The sequence below is a fragment of the Puntigrus tetrazona genome, chromosome 17, assembly GCF_018831695.1.
Source record: "Puntigrus tetrazona isolate hp1 chromosome 17, ASM1883169v1, whole genome shotgun sequence".
Classification (NCBI taxonomy): domain Eukaryota; kingdom Metazoa; phylum Chordata; class Actinopteri; order Cypriniformes; family Cyprinidae; genus Puntigrus; species Puntigrus tetrazona.
In genome coordinates, this window is record NC_056715.1 from 11,613,442 (window position 1) to 11,632,122 (window position 18,681).

Consider the following 18,681-nt stretch of genomic DNA (forward strand, 5'->3'; position numbering starts at 1 on the left):
AATAAATAGCATGTTTTAGATTCAATTATGTGAAATCTCAAGTTAAATTTACATGATATATCTATATACACACTACTGTTTATTAATATTTTATTAACAACAATATTGAAACCGTTGTGGTGCTTTAATTTTTTTTATTATTGTTTATTCTTTTGGGAAACTGAGAATCATTTTTGAGAAATATAATAACGTTGCAAAAAGATTCCATTTCAAATTGATGCTGTTGTTTTCAAATTTACAGTCAGAATTCTAAACTCTGATTCTAATATTTTGAAAGAACAGCATTTATTTTAAATAGAATAATTTTGTAATATTGTAAATGTCACTTTTGCTCAATTTAATGCATTCTTGCTTAATACAATTATTGATTGTATTAAAAAAGAATGGCTTCAAACATTTGGACGGTAGTGCATTTTGTAAACACGCAGCATTTCAGTAAAAGCGATAGCCTAAATATCCCTTCTCCAAGCAGATATCAGTCGGTCATGACAGCCTGCTGTGCTTGTTATTAAAAATCACCCAACTTGTGAAACACTAGTATATTGTGTGCAATAGCTGCCAATTCCAGTGTGTCAAATGATCTTTTAATTAGTCCTTTTGCTTCACTTGTTGAGAGCAATTAAAAATGAGGAAGCTGTCCCACCGGTCAATCTCCAAACTCTCAGCAAACACAGCGGCGCTCTGGGGGAAGTCATCGCACAGTTGGATAATGCAGATGTCTATGTCACACCCCAATTAGAGTGATCTCACACTCCTGAAGGGTGACAGTCTCATAGCGACTGCGTGCCAATCACATTTTGCCATTTCTATGACATCATTTTGCAATCTACATCGCGGCGCGTGCCAAGTGATCCGCTGAAGTCTAATCTGCATCCTGCTCATAAATAAACCGTGTCGAGTGAAATTTTATTGCAAGCTAAGATTGATTGTGTTGTTCGAGTACAGAAGCCTATAATTTGGGTTGTAATCCCTATAAATCCTATCGTAATACAAATAAGACCGGTGCTTTTTATACAGGCGTCTGCCCAGAGCCCTATACGAGCGCTGCAAAATGAATGTGACACACAGGAATTTTAAGAGAACTTTAGCTGTTCCTAACATGTCTGGTGAGATCACATATCCCAAGGACTGTCAGACAAGATCCGGGGTGTTCTGGTAGGTGAAGGTCAAGAACCGGGCGATAACATAGGAGACAGAAGGGTCACATGGCACTCCACTTGTTCATTACAGCTTCTAGAGAAGATTAAATACCTATTGACTGGCATCGCAACGGACAAAGGTTTGATCTTAATGTTCTCCCCAGTTTCCAACCGCTTTGTTTGATAAAAGAATGTAAAAAATACCCCTCAAGTCCCGGTGTGCAAGGCTGTTCCTGATGCAAAGCGCTTTGGGAGCTGCTAAAATTAAGCGATGTCACTTCTCAATGACACTTTAATGATACTGGAGCTCAATGAAAGAGTCGGGATGCTTTGGAGCATCTGCTGGAAATAGTCAAACACACACACACACACATCCAAATGACAGAAACTTCCTTTGTCCCTGCTGCCATGAGGACCGTGGGGGACGAGGCCGGTCTAATTAAGTCAATCCGTGGGGAGAGCTGGTGTCATTTCTACTTGGCATCAGCACTCTGGCACTGGCAGCATGGTTGGCATTGAGCATCTCGGAGGAGAGATGGAGAGACAGATTTGAGGAGAGAGATAAGTAGGAGACATGTAACTGATTTGGCACGAGCCGAGCGCTTTGGCATGTCTGTGGTTCGCCGGCTCCTGTCTCTCTCCATCTCCCCGGGCTCCTCAGTGTGTTTGAGTAAGCACTCTGTGTTTCGACAGTCCATGCCAGCAGAGCAGGTACAACACGTCTTAATAGAGTCAACAGAAACGACAACGGGAAGCCTGATGATCGCTCAAAGAAGAACATCAATTAAAATGTCAATACATTAAAACCAGTTGCACTGATTTTTAAATACAGGGAAACAACTGGCTATGTCACAGGAAAAAAAAATTGTGCAGCCGTTTTTCCATTTTCTCACAAATCGTGTGTTGTCCTTCTTGCAAATGTGACACGAAAATGTGTAAAGTCATGACTTGTATGCAGAACATTTATCCTCTAATATTGGCAAATGTAGAATTTAACTATTAAAAATAAATAATTGTAACTATCGATAAATAGTTTCACTGATTTTCAAGTGAAGACCGACTTGGATGACATGTTTTCATAAAAACCTGATGTGCTAAAAAGAAAACAAAAGTAGGACAGAAGTGATACAAAAACGCACCATTCCTTCTTTACAAATATAACATTTTACAAATTTCAAAATACATAAACCACAAGTTCAAAATAGAATTTTTATCAATATGAAGATTTTATGGGTAGCGAGTAATAAGATAATATGTTTGGAAATAGAGAAAATGTTTTTGCATTTTTCAAAGGAACATTCAAGCGATCATCTTTTTCAAAGCTCAAATATGGCTAATAAAAATAACAAATATTTAATTCATAATATATTTATAATAATATTAATTATTATTATTATTGTTGTTGTTATAGGCAGGTGAATTTGTGGGAGATGTGATTATCCCATGTCTGAAAAATAAGTAAACCTTTTTTAAATATGTGTATGTTGAAAACTGCAGCATTCACTTGTTGAATATTTAATGTTAATAAATGCCCAGAACTGGTTTTAGTTTAAATGGCTTGTTGTGGATGAAGTTGAAGGATGACAAAAAATCATTTTACACATTTAAAAAAAATTTTTTTTAATGATTACATTGCACAGAAACGCATTCCTTCTTCCACAGCACACAAGACATCGAAAGCAATAAGTCAGGATGATGCATATTCCCTCTGAAAGAGTATTAATAAGGGTGTAAGTAGGCTCGACCCCAGAGTCCACTCATATGGTATCTACCCGATGCCGAATGAAGTCGGAAAGGGAGGGACGGCTCCTGCCAGCCTGATAACATGGGGGTGTTGGGCAGGGTGAGCAGGGCGAAGGGCTCAAGGGCTAAAGCAGGCCAGCAGCCTGGTGGATCGCACTAGCCCGGGAAACAGGGTGGCACGGCCGAGGTGCTGTCCAGCGGGAGATGACAGGAGCGGACAGGATGTCACCGGCAGAGCGCCTGCCTTCATCCCCGCGCTCCTCCTCAGTCTGGCAGCTGGCCCCGCTCAGACACAATGTGAAGAGACAAGCCAGAGATGTTCTCTTTTTCTAAATGTCACATGAACTCGCGCAACACAAATCGGATGGAGAAAACCGCGGCCTCTGAGTCCTCGTGTCACATTTTATGAGCTCACGCATTCACAAATGCCTCCATTTTCTGTGTTTTGGGGCCTGCCGACTCCTTTTTCACATCTACGCTACAATTGCTACAGGTAGAGTCTTGCCCGCAAGCTCTTTTCAAGGGTTCCTACACAGTGGCGGAAGATGATAGCTTAAACTGTTTGTAAAACTGAGCGTTCGTATAAGATAAAGATGAGGATGAGCTGAGCTAAGTGGACAGGTAGGTCTCAGGCACAACCGTAGAGTCCAAGACACAGCTTTATACTAATAAAATGAACCGAAATGTATAAAAACCACAATATGCTGAGGTAAAAAAAAGAAAAAAAAGTAACCTGTTCATTTGGGAATATGCATTATACTGGAAACTAAAGCTGCACTCACACCGCTCAACCACTAACATGACAATGTCTGCTGGTTTATACGCTCTCGTAAAGAATGCAAAATTTTCTCAGGATCCCTAAGGTTTTCCCTGCCGGTGGCATGAGGTTACACATTTTAATGGAAATGTTTTCCTTGGGTACCACTCTATCCTCATTTCTATTGCAAAGAAATTTGTCTTTGCATCCCAGCGCGTATAAAGTAGTCAATCACTGAGGTAAGGAATGATTAATTTATGACTCCTTCCTGCCTTCCCCATATAGCTTCCAGGGGAGCTATATAAGACTTCTGGCAGGACGTACCACTGACCTGGATCTGTTACTCGCTAAAAGGGCTCAACAGGTCTAAGGAAAACCGAAATACATTGCCTATACGTATATATTTTGCTACCACAAGATTAATTCTATAACAAATATTCTAATTCAATAATTGTGTGTTATAATCATTTGTATTTTTCATGTAGATTTTTTTTTCTAATGAATAAACTGAACTATATTCATAGGCTTACAATGAACACATCGTGGAAAAATCTCAAGTACCTCAACTAATATTGAAAATAGTTTTAAATAGTACTATCAAACAACAAACACCATAAACAACACATATAACAACATATACAAGATCGATTAAAAAAATACGGGACTGAGAAGTGTTCTACTGACAGTCTCAACTATGATGTTTCCTTACTTATCGTGGAGGTGACTGGAGGGAAAAGAGGTTTAGTGAAGAATTCAAAAAGAAAACGTTAAAATAGCACTGTGTTTCTGTCATGTTCAGAGGTCAGAACCAAAGTATTCATTATGCTGTCTATTGAAATATTGGCACTCTTCTGCAATAAAATGAGGCAAGCTGATCAATTTACCCTAAAATCAAAGACAGCGTATCTTGCAAATTTGTCACATTCATGCAAAACGTGGGTAAAACTGCACTTTTAATATGCTCTGGTACTATTTCACTAAAACCAAATTTTTGATTTGCTTTTAGATGCTTTTAAATTCATTTAGAAATTAGAACCAGTAAGAAATTTGAAATTAGTTAACATACTTTCATAAATTAAATTAATTCATTATTAATATTTCCAATTTCTATTTCTATAGATTGGTAATATTAGTATGTCGAATCTCAGACCTTGACCTTCCCGGGTGTATCTAAAACAACCACAATTATATCTTTGGATGATAAGCAATTCATTGTAAAATATATGGAATTATTTATGCCCTAAACTTTTTAATAAACCGAGCTACAAACGTGCAGATGCAAGATCAAGAGCTCATTTATTACACGTTTTTTTTCCACCTAATGTTGACGACTAACATTTCCTGAAGGTGAGTACTTCTTTAAACTGGCCATTTGGTGAAGAAAATCAAAACCGACTTAGGAGATTGAGACAGTATTAATTGCAGTCTATTTGCCACATTGTTCAAATGCATCAAGTACATACTGAAACTACAGATCAGCAATTTACACAAGAACGTGTGTGAAAGCGTGTGTGATGTGAGATTAGGGGGGTATTTGCGGGCGTTTGACTGAGTTAGAGCCGCGTGTTCTTTTGAGACTGCAGTTTGAGTGACAGTGTAAAGGACTGTTCATTAAAACATTGTGATCGTTGTGGATGCTATAACTCCCAGCGCTTCATCTTTACCTGAAGCCTTCAAGGACACAGCAGTGACACAGACGCTCCAGCTACAAGTTACATGGCTTTAGGCCAGATATCTGCTGTGTTCTGTTTCTGTTTGTGTAGATTCAATTTGACGTCTCACTCCATTTTTCTCTCGTTTTCTGTCTCTCTCTCTCTCTCTCTGCTCTTTGCACTCTGCTATATTTTAAAGTTTCTGCTTGTCAAAAAGTAGCAACAGACAAAAAGTATTTTTCCCTTGATGGCTTTTAATGGGGGGACTTTTTTGGTGGACATAGGTTTAGTTTCTTCATTTGCAAACATAATATAAAATCTCAAGTAAAATATGACTTTTCACAAATTCTAATAAATGAAACGACGTGTACATTATTATTTAGATAAATGATAATTCAGCTGTTGAAACACATGTAACCATCTTGCAGCACAGCTGTATTTATCTATTTTTACAGATATTAATATACTGTCATATTTTGACCAGTTCCAGGGTAATTACATGAATAGGCGTTCAGCGGTGTGACTCTCAGACTCTTAAATTCAATGACTGGAACTGCAACACAAAAACGCAGTTTACAGAAATTATGATTAGTTACATTACAGATTACGGTAACACTTCATTTTACGGTTACACCTACTAGGTGCTCGTTAAAACGCATATTACTAGAATATCAGCCATTTATTAATGCTAATTAAGCACATATTAATGCCTTATTCTACATCCCTAATCTTACCCAATATCTAAACTTAACAACTACCTTACCAAATATTAATAAGCAGCAGTTCATAAAAAAACAAGTGTTACCTATTCTAAAGTGTTACCCAGATTACTTGCTTAAATCCACTTCATTTTGGACAAAATCATCTAATCTTACTAGATTGACACATGTATTTCTTTTTTTCCCCTCTCTCTTTAACAACAGCCCAAACTGAAAGTGGCTCTACACTCAACACAAGGGCGGCTGAAAGTCAGCGAGCGTGTGCTGGAGTCGGGTGTCACATGAAGTCTACATTGTGGCAGCTACGTGCAGCGGCCTGTGGCTCTGGCTGGAAGAACAGGCAAAAATAGATTGAACATGCCGGTGCTGTGCTTGTTCCATTGCTGTGTGTTTGTTACTTTTTTCCCGCAGTGTTAGACCGAGCTGGGACAAAAGGAGACGCAGACTGCAAAAAGGTGCGATTTTGACAGATGAATCGGGCTGGCTGAAGGGGAGCCCAAAAGAGAGACTAAATCAGGACAGTGGGAAATGCAGAAGAGTGGGTTTTAGACTCTCTTCATACCTGAACTCATCAGGGAGTCTGTGTGAGCGATTATAGGAGGATCTTTTTTATGGTTGCTATCAGGGGTGCCTTTTGAAATAAACTTGTGCCCTTCAAGACTATGCACTTCATCTGCAATAAACAAATTATATCACAGCATAACTATATTCTATAAAATACTGTCACATTTCAATGGAAAAATAATAACTACAGATGTTTACATTTGCTTTCAAGAACAGCCTACTTTTTCTCTTTTTTTTTTTACAGAACATTTACAGAAAATTTCCCAAAAAATGTAAAATCTTCTGTTTGAATTCATTTCAGTTTTGTTTTTACTAAATTTACCCACTAAAATGTCCTTCAGTGTAACAATCTTGTCAGGCATATTTACAACAAAAATATATTTATGACAGATTAAAAGACAAATTACTTTCACCCCAAATACTAATTAGTAATGTTACATTGGGTTTTGCCCAATTGTCAGTTTTTATAACACAATTAAATTTGATATGCTTTCTGTACAAGTCAGAATAAGCATTTTTACATAAATATAGTGTTACACTGAATGACAATGTAATAATATTTCAACCAATTAAAAAAAAAGTTAAAAATAATAGTAGACACTTTACTTACATTTAATGTGCTTTCTATGGACATCAAATAACTTTTGGTAATTTCTTTTGAAATTAATGTCTCTCTCTCTCTGTCTCTCACTTTCTAATTCTAATCACTTTCTAAAATTACAATTTGAGTCCTAAACAAATGTCCGGAAAGGGGCACAATATGAAGACATAACAGATAAAACAACATTCTTCCATTGCTACAACTGCACCCTTAGATTAAATATTTACTGCTGTGTGGTCAATTATAATTAAAAATGTTAAATAAAAAAAAACTCTATAAGTAAACAACTACACTAAAGTATGAATGATTGATAAGCAATCACACAGCAAGTTTTCTTAAATGCATATTAGCCAGAGCACCCTCTGACTGCTCAAGTAAGTGCTAAAGAGAGTTCAAATCATGTCCTAATTACCGCCCAGCTATGGAAAGTAGAGCGCTCTGATTTGAATTTGCCCTGCTTCTGAAATAGCTCCCTAGGTCCAATTCAACATTTCAACAGAGCCGATGTACTGTTTGTAATATTTAAAGCCCAAATCATGTGCAGCTTGAGAGTGGAATGAAATGTAGAAAAAATAAAGTAACATACAATAAAATAAAGATAACAATAAAAAGTGGAAAAACGAAAGAATGTGAGAAACTATAGGATTATATTTATTTCACGTTTTTTGCTTGATTTTGCCTCATGACTTATCTGCTCTGTTTCATAATTGCAATGGGAAGAGGTCCACAACGTACTATTTAAAAAATAACTTTGCATCTAAGCGATTAAACACCCATTCGGCTGTTTACAATAAATAAAGCAACAAGAAAATGAACCGCAAGCCTCGCTGGTTTCAAAGCATGGGGGATCTGCACTCTCACTTTTTTTTATTAGTAGCAGCAGAAATAAAAATGACATTATTCTATAAATGACTTCTTTTTTTTTTTAATTCTCAACTTTTAAAAGATGTTGGTCCATTAAACCACTGCAATTAAGTTGCTTAAAACTCCCCCCTCATGCCATTAACTGCAATATCTAATTAAAACTAAAAAAGGGAGTCATCTTTGATTGATAGGATCTCTTTTCACTATTTTGCATTTTAATGTTCATTAATAAACTTTTATTGTTTGGCTAATTATAATACCCCCTTTAGATAATGACTTTTTGCCTTTTGTTGTAAAGCGCACTCAGCTACATATGGAGAGGCTGAAGCAGATGAAGCAATGCTTTACTTCTCATTTAAAATATTAAAAATAAACAATCATTTTTGGGTTTACAGTTGTTTAATTTGCATGAGAAACCAGAGCATTCCTTTGAAACTGATATGAATTAAATTTCCATTTCCATTTGGCTTTTTTTTCACTATTAACTTTTTCTAATGCTTCATTCAACCCAAAGGACAAAGAGAGCTATTCAAAGCCATTATTAACTCACCAGTCAACGACTATTAGCAGTCATCTGAGCACACTATGCATATTTAGAGTAAATCATGCATAATATTGTCCATTAACAAATACGATAAACATTAAGTTTAATTGACAAATAATTGCATGAATTATTTCATACTTGTACACACGAGAGGTCATCTCACAAAAAACTTCTACTTCTTGTTGGTCTTATATTAATATTCTAAATGAATGACCATATGGCACTCACTGTATAAAGGCAGCTCACAACTTTCAAAACTGTCTTACTGTGTTTTTGCCTCTTGAACCACTGGCTCAAAATCTGATACATATGGCATAAAAAAATGGCAAACATTTCAGGAAGTAACAGACTGAATTCTACAGGATTTCCAGGGACGGACCTGAATGTTCTTGAATGAATAATTTGTTAGACGCATCCTGGCATTTTATTATAAATGATTCCAAGTGAAACAAACTGTGATTTCCTACAGTCAGGTAGTCATTGCCTCTTTGGTAGTCATTGGCTAACCTGGTCCCATAAAAATATGTACCAATATGTGTTTTAACTTGCTTTACTGCAAGTTTCGCAGCATTTCATAGAGAAATGGAACTACAACACAGGTTCAATGCGTGAACCCTGGCTCATTGAGGCGGTTCAGAATTTAAATATCCGTTGGAATATGTTGGAAATATGCCCTATACCAAGTCCAACCATAAACCTGATAGTGGTAACAAATGCAAAACCGATATAAAAAAAAACTATTTGTTGATGCAAGCTTGCCATTTCAACTTCTTTTTTACACAGATTTGAACAGTTTTGTAAAACCATAGTTGTTAATATAATATAGTATTATATATTATAATATAATATAATATAATAATGTTAGAATTAGAACCGGAGATCCTTGCCTCTCAAGTACGACTCCGTGAGATACCAATAAAACCTACAGTCTATGAAAACCCATATGAAGCTGCAAATGTGTGGCGCTAATGTTCAGAAGCAGCAGTTTTCAAATATCCCAGCATATTAATATTGTTTTGAAGTCATAACATATTCTTTTTCAGGTAATTGTGTGAAAATTAAGCTTTATTAATCGAAACTGTAAATCTGTGCGAAAAGGGAAAAAAAGTGTTTTACTGCCTCTAGTGTTCATTTTTGTTTTTTTGAAAACTGATATGTACTTGTTGGTACGTATTTCCGGTCTCGCTAAAAAGTGCACCAAAGGTAAGTTTATGCCATGAGACCACAGAGCTGAAAACATCAGCCTTTGCAACTGCCCTTTTAGCAAAAGTCATATTATGGGAGCATTAAAGTACTTGCATCATTTTATAAAATGAGAGAAGGGAAGAAAACAAGAGAACGGAGGGCCCAGTGGAAGAGTAGATTGATCAGGGCTTGTAATGGGGCAGTGATAACCTTGTGTAATGATATGTTGCTGTGCTTGTGATTCCTGTGCTGGCCGTGGCCGCCGTGCATGATGGATCACAACGGCGAGCTGATAGTGCCATTACTCACTGACACACGCACCTGCCTGACACCCATCCCCTCTGGACACAGCAGCCCCCCAGAACCCGGCCCTCTGAGACACTCCACTGGAAATTCTGCAGCCCAGCAAATCCTGCAAAGTTCTCCCCGTGCCTCCTTTGTAGGACGTTTCCCTTTTTCTTTCTCGTTGCCTAATGTTTCCTCTAGTTACAAGCGCTGTTTGTCTCTGTCTAGTGACAAAGTTTGGGTATTTGACCTTTGGATTGTCAAAGTAAACTTTAAGGGTTTTTTTTTTAAAGCATGTGAGCATTACAAAAAATCTGATTCAAAACAAAAGCAATCATATTTGATTAATTAGTTAATAAGCTTTTTATTGTTGTGAATGACAGTACAGTAACATGAGCGGCAGCGCTAGAATAGAAAACACTGGCATGTGACCCTGGTGTCTCCAGAGACTGTAACTATATCTTCCTCAATTCTCTGATTAAATTTTACCATCGTTTCTTTTTTTTTTTTTTTTTCAAAACGACAAAAAAAAAACCCAGTTGCTACCACAGCCCTCCGGCAGATGCATGTTCAAATCACACGCTGCTCAAAACGGCTCACATGCTAAAATTGATTTTGTGTCGATGCTTTTTGCATTACTCTGCATTGCTCAAATTAGATTTAAATTATAAATATCTACATTTAGATCTACATTTGCCACCATCTATTGGTCAAGTTCAGCTTTAAAATAACAATTTAACAGTTTGATAAATCTCAAAAATGAATATCCCTTTTTCATAACATTACATTTTACACCTATCAAGCGCATCCTTTAAAAACACAAATTACTTAAGTATCTCAAAAATGAATACTCATTTTATGCTCTAAATGAATCACTGCATTTTTCATACTGTAGATTAAACTCACATTAACATTTACCACAATTCAATTTAGATTGAATTCAACAATATAGTCCGAGGCTAGAATTTTGGTGTGGAAATTTGTTATTACCCATAAATTATATCTAAATAGCTGAAAAAATGATCTTACAGCAAAATATAAAAGTTATGCCCGCCAGGTCTCTCTGTAGCCTGTAGTTCAGAGAACCGCAATGATGGGCCTTTACTCTCACGACACGCACCCCACCGGAGCACCAGTGTCGGGCTAGCAAACGTGTCAACCCTCCTGATAACTGCACCCTACTAGCCACCCAAACCGCAGCGGCCCCTAGCCTATCAATCACCGCGGGCCAGCACTGAGAACCTGCCTCCCCTGCCACTGGATGATGGAGGAGGGGGGAACTGGAGCTCCATGCATATCAGCCGCTGCATTTGTAGCCCTCCAGGAGAAGAGCAGGTGAAGGGCTGAGAGAAAGAGTGAGTGTGCACATGGGAGTGATAAAACGCTTTCCTCTGCTCCATCCTTTCATACAGATGTTTCCATAATTGTTTTGTCTGTCTATTCAAGTAAGAGATCACATTATTGTAAAATACTGTCTTTCCAATGGAGAATGTCAGATTTAGAGAATCATTTTATTCAAATAATGTTTTACACAAAACTGCTTATAAAAAAGCAACATATAGCTACTTTACGTATTTGAACATCTTAAATATTTAATTAGATCATCTTACTACTGAAAGAATATGAATACTGTGACCTTTTACTTTTTTGAATACTGTGACCCTGAATTTTTTCTTAGTACCGTGGGTACTGTAGTACAGTAAATTTATTTCACTTTATTATCTTTTACCACTTACTTGCCAGTTATTAAAGGTCATATTGTGTGCAAATATTGAAGGGGGAACCTTTAGATTGAACTAATATATAATGAATCCAAACATTTTATTATTTAATACACAAACTGTATTTGATTAAAGAATAAGTATACGAATCATAAACTCTGGGATCAGAGACAAATATATTTTGGTGTCTTTGTTCTCTATAGGTCCAAACTAGCAAATTCCCGCCTTATGGTAACAGTAGCCTAATATATTTAAACTATTTTTCTTTCATACTAATTAGAGTTCAAATCTATTAATATATTTACTGACATAACACAAAAAAAAATAAAAGAGAGAAAAATTATAATTCAACTTTATTTTGGAGAACGTTTTATGCACAATGCATACTTATTAATATTAAGCCTAAAATGTGTTTCAGTGTCAGTTTTAATAAGAATTGAATGATCTATGCGTAATATAAATTTTTAAATGTAATATATTTAAAGTGTACTTAGTTCCACTTAAACACAATCACATATACTTCAGTATATCTTTAGTCAGACTGCAGCACAACTTCTGCATTAAAATGCATTAAATACAAAAATGAGTTGATCCAATTTAGCAGGTTTTAAGTATAACAGTAAAGGACTTCAAAAGCACAATAGCAGAAAAGTACGTAATACTATAACGCATTTGTACTGTACCTCAAGTATGTACAAAATAAATGTATTTCAAATACATTTTAGCATATTTACTTTTTACACATTTTGCTGTTTTCACTTTGACTTTCAAACTAGTCTCTTAGGAATGCACGAAATTATTTACATGTGTAATTGATGTGATTTATGCTCATAAATCTCATAACCTAAACGTGAATCTAAACAAAAGTGAAATATTCTCTTATCGATTCCTGCACACTTCGCATACTTTGAAAGCAACTGTAATAAAAACCATTGACAATATAATTTAACACCAGCGTTCTCCACCAAAAGAGCTTCACTTAACTAGACGTCTCTTCTCCGATTCATGGCATTTATAAATGTCAAAATATTGCACACGTCCCTCTTGCTTTCTCTCTGGCAGTGTTAAGCTCGCAGCAAGCCAGACGAAAGGAGGATTACACTTTATTGAGGGAAAGCTGGGAAAATTACTCAGCGGAAAAGAAAACTGCTGGCATGCCATCAAAAACTCATCCAGAAGAATTACCATATGACTCTTTACCACTGACTGCCAAGAGAGGAAAAAAAAGGCTTGACTGTTAAACCGTAGGAGTGTTTTGCGTGTCTAAAGGCACACGCTACAACTGCGCAGCTACATCAAACACTTGAATAAGCATGCATTAGTATGCTTGTTTTAATCTTGGATGGCTCTGCGCTATTTCCAGCACCTATTGTGAAAATGTCAAGCGGTGAAATTGAACCGGGTTGCAGATATCTGTGGCTGTCACAAATCTGTCTAAACAGGTTCTGACTGTTTAAAGAGATTCCAGTGAGAGCCGTTTACCATATTGCCTATTGACTGCTCAAATTACAACTGTCAGTTTAACTAAAATATTATTTGACTTATTTGGATGACTTTGAAAGTGCACGTCAGGGTCGACGTTGCTCTTAATATCAAAATAATATCTGTTTAAGCTTTTATAACGGGAAAGGTGCTGCAAGGAAGTGCCAGTTGCGTAGGTAACCGTAAAAGCAATCCTCAAAGACTAGAACACAGTTTGACGTTGAAACTATTGGCTCGTTCTGAAAGCGCTTTCGGTTTACGAGAAGTAAAACATTTCTCAATATTTTTGAAACAGATGTCTGTTGATTGGATTTGCCGCAGAAACCAACATATGACTGCAGAGAGATTCAAAAAGAGTGAATAGCATGACATAAATTGAAGTTTAGTGGCTAATTAGCTTTAAATGGGCCACTTAATTGGTCTCGAATGCAATGAGAAAAACATCCATATTTCACTTTGTCTTCATTAACGCACTGGAAAGTGCTCATTTGATTTATAATAATGAAGTTAAATAGCAGATATTTATTTCTTGGCCTAAAACATTTTACTGAAGCATTTAACAAGATAAACTGAGGAAACAAACATGTAAATATTGAAATGAAATGTTGCCATGTTGAGCACACGGCTCACTGATGAGACTCTACATTCTCATTAAGCCATTAAAACCCTCACAGAACGAGCGGCCCGTCATATGTCTTCTACCACACTGATGCAAGATCCAAAAAAAAAAAAAAAAAAAAGGTCGCGAATCAGAGATCCAGCAATGGTAGATGTTCAAGAGGAAAGAGTTTGAGTCAGGAAATAGCATTGAGCTGTGGAAGGATCACAGGCCGGCCCTCTTGAAGATAGCACCTAGGGGATTCTGGCCATATGTTTAAGCTTTGTCTTGTCCTACAAAGTTAGTGCGCCCTTCATCATGCTTCGTCAAAGAGGAGCTTGGCTGTGACATAGAGAATATGGGCTAGCGGCGAGAGACGAGGTATCAGTGAGGTATCGCTCCTGGCTGCTTTTGAACGGGGCCGACCGCTGCACTGATTATGGCGTAATTAAAGCAGTAAAGCCGGGAGATTATCCACCTGGTTATGGGCTCAAGTCTCTTCACTAATAGGGCAAATGAGCAGCTCCAGCTTGCAGGTTCGGGCCAGCCGCGCCGCCGATTAATGCAGTTTATTGGGATCTGTTAAAAGCATTAAGTGAAGACAAGAGCAGTAATTCGTCATGTTTAAAGGCAGGGAAATTAAATCATAGCAGGGGGAAATGAGCATAGATAAAGCAAAAATGCTCTTTTAGAGGTTACCTGTTTGCAAGCTGTGTACTTTCGCGCAATGCACCCCTCCCCTCCGCGAGTCTCCTGGTGGACCACTTTCATTCTCCTTTAAGTGGGTAAATTGGAAATAATTGCCTCAACCGTAAACAGAATTTGATTAAAGGACAAAAGATACCTGTGAGAGCATATGAGAGGGAATTAAATTGGATTTGCGTAACTGCTAAGTGTGGCAGGAGCCGCAAACCCACTTTCTCATTTACCCTCGCTGGCAGCTTCGCTCAGCACTGCTGGAATCCACGGGACTACGTTTTTTTCCTCCTTTTTTTACATTTATTTTATTCTTTTTTAAAGCATTTCAAATATTTTATATATCATTCTGAAATGTGTATACCCTCTTTGAGCTGCACACTGCACAATATGGTGACAGAATCATAATTTCAAACTAAATTTCTACTTCATAGCCCTTTTATCTACATTAGGTCTTCTTGTTTCTAAGCATTCAAGTAACTTCATTAAGCACCAGCAACATTTCTAGTCTTCAATCAAATATCATCACGGAGTCACTAAATGAGCCAAAACTTCTCCCAAGAAAATCTTTTTCCCTTTTCCTTCGGCAAGGAAGACGGCTACCAGGCAGCTAAAATTTTGGAAATTCACAAAACTAAGATGGAAACAACTTACAAGCTTTTCATTTGCATAAACATGCAGCCTTGTCAAACAAAAATGCTTGACTTTAACTCCAAACATTCTGAAAACAATGCAACGTTTTTGATGGGAAGACATTTTTAACATAATAGCAAAATTCAAAATGACGGCCCTGTCGTAACTCAAATAAACAGACATGCTAAACAGGGAATTTGAAATGCATACAAATCCGGCAGACAAAAAAAAAATGCCATTAAAATGTCTCCGTGTCAGCATTTATGCAACTTTAGCGACTGAACATAACAATTAAAATTAGCGCTCTCACTCATACAATTATGGAGGCATAAGTTTTGTATTGTAGGCAAAATGGTTTTGTATTTTGAAGAGCAGAAGGACAAAACTATGGCACATGCGGTGTATTATTGTGAAAGCTTGCATATTTTCACTTTAATTAATTTTCCAAGGACAAAAGACAGGTGTTTTGCTGGACTCCATAAATTATTATATATATATATATAAAAAAAAAGACAAGAGAGCGGGATCATCCTTTTAAACAACAGTTTTTGCTTTTTCAAAATGACATATAGTTCTTTTGCAAAGGCGCTTGGAAAAAAAAAATGCACCATTTCATGGTAGGGGGGGCCATCTGCTGGTCATATTAAACAACACATTTTCCAAAGTGTTTTTCCCTTTTCATTCAAGAATATATGTTTGCTTATGTTGTATTTTATACATTAGATAATTACGTGGCATGCATAATAAATGCATAAGCATGCAAAGAAACAAATAATGTAATTTGCTGTTCAGTGGTTCAACTTTGTGTACCGTTGATCCAATCCTAACGAAGGTTCAAACTCGCCTTTACGAATGCACCTAAACGTGAACGTTAGTATTTATTTATGCATATGCGCGGTAAATGCGTGTGTATGTTTCTCGGCTTTTGTTTCCCTCCACCTACATTTGTGAACTAAAACAAAGCGGAGGTAACTTAGTGGAAAGTGATGAATAGGTTTGCTGGCGCCATCACTCGTACAATGAAGGTGCCAGGGCCGGGTGCAGAAATGTTCAAAGTCATTGTTCCCCTGGAGACGGGTCAGCGTATTGGTCAAAGCCTGATGCGACTCTACTGTGCTTTATCCTCACGTGCACCCGAACACCTCCACCCGCAGCCGAGCGCTGAGGATTCTCGCATTTATTTCCGGTAAAATCTCCCTCCCAACTGCAGCGTATGCACAAACATCTCCTTGATGTTTGCGATGCGTCCTCTGATGTTTACCTGCATGCATAATGTCTTTGGTGTGCCTTTGTAGAAGAGATCATGCGCGTAATGTTATTGTGAATCTGGTGTATATCAGTAAAGCGATAACGTTATGCGCTGTACCTTTAACTTGGCCGGTCAGTTAAAAACACTTGATTGGGTAAAAGCGTGTAAAGTAATGCGGCATGGTCTTAAACCATATTACACCTGCAATAGTGGAACTGTCGTCATTTATCTTTTTTTTCTCTTTATTATTCTTAAAATGTCGTTTTATTGACGTCGCCTAACCAAGTTGAATTGGTCTTAAACGATGTTAAATGAGATATTACCAAATGAAGCATACTTTAATCGCCTAATGCACGATAAATGTTCTTACAGCCAATAGCGTGCGCCGTTTTAATTAGCGGATGTACAAATAATTAGTTTAATATGTAGGCTACATGCAGTTATCACAAAACAATGTTTATAGAAAAGTGCATATCAAAATCAAAGTTAGATTATATAATAATATATCACATTTAAATAAATAATATTTATAAAGTTGTTATCTTTGTTAAAACTATATATTTAATGATTAAAAACGTTAAGGATTCATGACTATTTAAAAAACACTATATTGCAGAGCTGTAAAAAGAGACACATACGGTTTAATAAACCTAAAGATATTGTAACATCGTCAAATATACAAAGATTCGCCCAAAAAAAAAACTAATTTAAGTGCGATGAGTGGTCTAGTTATCGATACTTATCTTCACGAATTTTGCCTCACTCGAAAAGTTGAATGTTATGAGCCGAGAGCGTGTGTGCGGGTGTGTGTGAAACTGTCAAAGACACGCCGAGCGCCCTGAGAATCCCCACGCAAGGCACACCTTATTAAACACTGCCTGATAGGGTCAATAGCCCGCTCTCCCAACACCACCCTAGAACAATTTCAATTTTAATAGCTTTTACTATGTATTTCACAGGCAAGCCCCCATTGAAATAGAGCCATCAAAAAGTCCCGCCGACAGATTCAAGCCCGGGAGCTTGGCGTAATTATCCCAGCGGACGCGCGCCCGTGTATGGTAGTTCAACCTCGTTCATCATCTCCAGCAGGCCCCGGACTCTGCCTGCTAATTTCATCCCCAGGATTAGCTTTGCTCACTTGTCTATCTTGTTATATTTCTTGAGGGTGAAATATCGCCTTCCACTTTTAATAAGGCTGAGCGGGGCCACGCACCGTTGCCTGCGCGCTGCGTACGCGCGGAAAAAGGGGCAGAAGGGGAGCAAAACTTTGCCGCGCGCTCTTCTGGGGAGTGACCGGAGAGAAAGAGTGAAGGTGAAAGCGTATGCCTGCGATACCTGCAGGGCAATGCAAGCTGTTTGCTCTCTGAATAGAAGAGAAAAAGAGGTGTGTGGGAGCTCTGGGCCGTGCGCGCTGATACACCTCCAGAGAATGCTCGTGCGCGCCGAAATTAGCAGACGCTCGCGAGGCGGAGAACGAGCGTGACATCTTATTAAACTTGTGGATCAAATCCGCGTATCCTCAGATCATTTGCCATCCGTTTGTCACCTTCACCCTCCACCCCGCGCGCCCTGTGCTTAATTACAATGTATTGTGTTTAAAGGGGCAATTAAAGCCATCACACCAATGGCGTGTTGGACTTTAATTACCCATTGACAATAAGGCTGAATGCTGCTGTGTACTTGTAATAGCTTACAGTGCATCAGTTGGCGTTTTGCTCTTAGTTTCAGAACATAAGCTAACCTTTACAAATACCCGGTATAACTTGCTTTAATGAAGGCATTATTAGAAAAATTATAGTTAATGCACATGTAAAACTGTTTAACTTTACACTACAGTGTTTATTTTTAAAGAGCGCAACTTTTTTTGGCCCCGCATTGTCCAGACATTTTTAAAAAATATTTTTATTTGTTCTTAATATTCATTTAAATCATACTTTCTGATCCCCCTATTACTTTGCGTGCTGTATTATTCCATTTTGTTGCAGCATTGACCACTTAATACAACGAATTGCGTCTCTGCAGGCAAAAGTTAACTTAGTTTAACCTTAAAATAGGTGGACCGTGTTATCAAATATGTTCCTGACAGTCCAGGCCAAAAGCTTGAGGAAAAAAAAAAAAAAAACCTAGACCTAATTACATTCGGATCACAGTGACATGAAGTATTTCAAAACACTGCTAGCTATTATTCTGTTTCTGCTCACCTTGAAATATTCAAGAGCTCACATATCACTCATTCATCGGGCAGAAAA